The sequence below is a fragment of the Oryzias melastigma genome, unplaced genomic scaffold, assembly GCF_002922805.2.
Source record: "Oryzias melastigma strain HK-1 unplaced genomic scaffold, ASM292280v2 sc00348, whole genome shotgun sequence".
Classification (NCBI taxonomy): domain Eukaryota; kingdom Metazoa; phylum Chordata; class Actinopteri; order Beloniformes; family Adrianichthyidae; genus Oryzias; species Oryzias melastigma.
The window spans coordinates 20,011-23,679 of NW_023416946.1; the positions used below are offsets into that span (position 1 = coordinate 20,011).

At 34.9% G+C, this 3,669-nt stretch overlaps 1 long non-coding RNA gene across 1 annotated transcript in view; it reads left to right on the forward strand.

Moving 5' to 3' along the window:
• The first annotated feature begins 291 nt into the window (after nt 1-291).
• The window catches only part of LOC112141071, an 8,173-nt gene continuing 4,795 nt past the window's right edge, over nt 292-3,669 (forward strand). The window contains exons 1-2 of the long non-coding RNA XR_002918318.2: nt 292-387; nt 2,702-2,806. This is a non-coding gene — a long non-coding RNA (uncharacterized LOC112141071). The remainder of the gene's footprint in view (nt 388-2,701; nt 2,807-3,669) is intronic.

The window sequence follows — 3,669 nt, forward strand, 5'->3', positions numbered from 1 at the left end:
TAAGGCTGATGCCTTTGGGGGAAAAAATGTTTTCAAAATGATTCTGTATCATCTGCAAACTGACTATTTTTAATTTAAGATTTGTGTTCTTTGTCCAGTGCATTACAGACAGTAACTCCATGCAGTGTCACATAGTTGTCACTAGGAGACGTTTCAACAGACTGTCTCACTGCAGATCAGTCTGTTCATGATCTGAGTTCATTAGTTTAACATGAAAGATAATGTGATTAACCTCCATAACAGAAGAAATTAGTCTTTAATAAAACAAATATTTTTCCTCAGAATCCTACAGAGATCTGGATCTGGATCCAGCTGTGTGTCCTTCAGGAGTGACACGTCAAAGGATTATAATCCTGACTTCAAGTCCATCAGTCCAGGAGTGAAACAGTAAGTGTTTGTCAGAGTTAAAGGAGTCTGGATAATAGTTCAGATGATCAATAGTTTTCAGATGAATGATTGAGTTCTGGTTCAGTCCTTGTTTTTAAAAACTAGAGTTGAGCTTGATAACTTTGAAAAAGAAAGTTTTCAAACTAATGTATCATCTGCAAACTGACTAATTTTTTATATATTTTTCAGATTTATTTACAAAAACAAAATACAGAATCTTGTAATCAGTCTGCGGGTCTATCTATAGAAAGAGAAACAGTAATCAATGTTCTGTTTGGTGACTCGCTGTGTATAACAATCAATCTGGACAAGAGGAAGGAAAGAGCTGTTCCAGAATCCAGGAAACTGGAAGCAAAGTCAAATCTGTCATTGTAAATCTGTTCATCTGTAACTGATCTGGAATGAGAATGTTAAAAAGCATAAGAAGGAACAAAGATAAATCCTAAAAAAAAACGTATTTCAAAAAGTGCTAAAAGAGACATTTGCTGTGCGATGAACTTGTTAGTTTTTTGCATTATGTTCCAAACTTTAACATAATTTAAACTTAATTCTAAAAGTATCAAAATGAGGTTTTATCGTCTCCATTTACTGCAGGAATGAGGCATTTTGACCAAAGAATAACAAAGACACATCCAGGTTCTCTGGATGAATATTCCGTCTGAAATGTTGAAACAGGAAAATGTTGAGTTTCTGACTGATCCGTCTCCTGATGTTTCCTCAAAACTACCAAGAAAACTGTGGAGTTAACTAAGTGATCCAACGTTTCATCCTCCACTTGACAGAAAATACCAAACTCAACACCAAACTGAACTTTGTTCTTCAGAAAACTGGAGACTAGAAACATTGAATCATCTTCAAATGAGTTCCTTTGTACAGAAACCGAAAATGTCCTGCCTTATTTTTTTTTTAAATCGTTTCTTGTTACGAGATCCACTATCTTGTTATAATGAGAAAACGAAGTTCATTTTCTCGTTATGAGATAATCAAGAACGGAGAATGAAGCGTCACCCTCTTCCTTCCAGAGACACGGAGACTTTACTTGTTTAAAAACACTCCACAAATGTTGTTTTGAGTCTATTTTTTATTTATTAGCAGATCTATGCTCTTTAAACATCTTATGGATCAGCCCCTCCCTTAATTTCTCCAAAAACCCTGAACAAACAATGACAGATTGACAGAATTGAGGTCTGCAGAGCAAGTCTGCATGGTGCGTTCATTGACCTCCGGACATCAGCAGCAAAACAAAGCAGTTTATCAGAGAAAACGTTGAACATCATCACTGATCCATATATCATCGATTGATTATATAGTGTCGACATTTTTTCTGAAAATCTGGTTTGTTTTGCTGAGGATTGTATAAAAATGACAAAAGCATAGTAGCAGATTGAGTTGGGCCGAGCTGTCATGGTCCTCTAATGTTGGAGTTTATTGAACACATCATGCTCAGATTCTGGTCGGCGCTGTGATCCGTCAATCAACCTGTTCGGAGGTTTGGGGGAAATATGGGGAGGAGGGCTGGTACATGAGATGGATTGAAGGCGTTTGAGGAGCGTAGACCCACTTTAAAATAATAAAAGAAAACAGACTAAAATCAACTTTTGTGGAGCGTTATTCTGCTGGTTTTCTTGTTAACAACAACATAAATAGACTTAAAACAGATGAAGTCATCCATTTTTACTTGAACATTGATTTTCTACCAATCAATATTGTTCTAATAATACAAAGAGTTGATCCACAAGAGGAAAGAAACTGAGGCTGAAATTAATTTCTAAACTGAAGAATTTATTTATGGAAGTTGAACAAAACAATTGGGATTTTACTGATCTGAACGTCTTTAGTTTAATGAAGTCCCTGGAAATGTCCTCTGGTTTGATTAATATGTTTATTGTAAATATATTCAAATCTATAATCAGACAGTGACTGAGAAATGTAAGATTTTTCTTATTTCAACTTCATTTACAGCCTAATAGAAACAGTACTTTGACATGTAGAAAAGTCATATGGTATTTTTTAAATATTTATAGTTAAAGCTGATGCCTTTGGGTAAAAAAAATTAGTATATTACAGTATCATCTGCAAACTGACTATTTTTGAATTTAGGATTTGTGTTTTTTGTCCACAAACAAATACGTGATTACAGACAATAACTGCATGCAGTGTCACATAGTTGTCACTAGGAGGCGTTTGAACAGACTGTCTCACTGCAGATCAGTCTGTTCATGATCTGAGTTCATTAGTTTAACATGGAATATAATCTTATGAACCTCCATAACAGAAGAAATGAGTTTTTAATAAAACAATTTTTTTTCATCAGAATCCTACTGATGTCTGGATCTGGATTAAGCTGTGTGTCCTTCAGGAGTGACTGGTCAAAGGGTTTTAATCCTGACTTCAAGTCCATCAGTCCAGCAGTGAAACAGTAAGTGTTTGTCAGAGTTAACGGAGTCTGGATAATAGTTCAGATGATCAATAGTTTTTCTTGAGTTCTGGTTCAGTTCTTGTTTTTTAAAAAAAATAGTGTTAAGCTTGATAACTTTGAAAAATAAAGTTTTCAAACTAATGTGCATCTGCAAACTGACTAATTTTTATGTTTTTTTCCAAACTTTAAAATAATTTAAACTCACATCTAAAAGTATCAAAATGAGGTTTTATCGTCTCCATTTAAAGCAGGGAAAGAGGCATTTGTACGGTGGCCGGGAAGTGCAAAACAATTATATATTTACCTGAAGCATTTTTACAATTTGACAAAAAAACTTTAAAGATTTCATAGAAACAATTTTACAAGTTTGACATAAACACTTTAACAAGTTTGACCAAAACACTTTTAAAATTTTATAGAAACACTTTTACAATTTGACCAAACCAAATTTACAAGTTTGACCAAAACACTTTCACAATTTGACTAAATGTAGTTTAAACAACGCCGGTTATTTGTATATCAAAAGATAAATCTCAGCTTTGAGTGTGTGGCCCGTATCTCTTTCGCCGCTCAAATATATACAAAATAGTTCTGGAGGTTTAAGCGTGATCCAGCCCCAGCATAGCGGTCTGTCTGCCGGCATATTCATGGCGTGAGCTCCGCTGGACACGTCACTGCATCGAGCTGCAGCCAGAGAATGCGGCAGCAGTAACAGACTGTCAAACTATCCACAGTGTATCCCGCTTTTCTCAGTCTTTAATGTTTTAAAAAATGCAAGTTAGTTGGAAATGATAAATCTCTATTTCATTTATTACTGCAGTTCAGCAGAGGAGGAAAAGATTTGGTCCTGACAAAAAATGAAC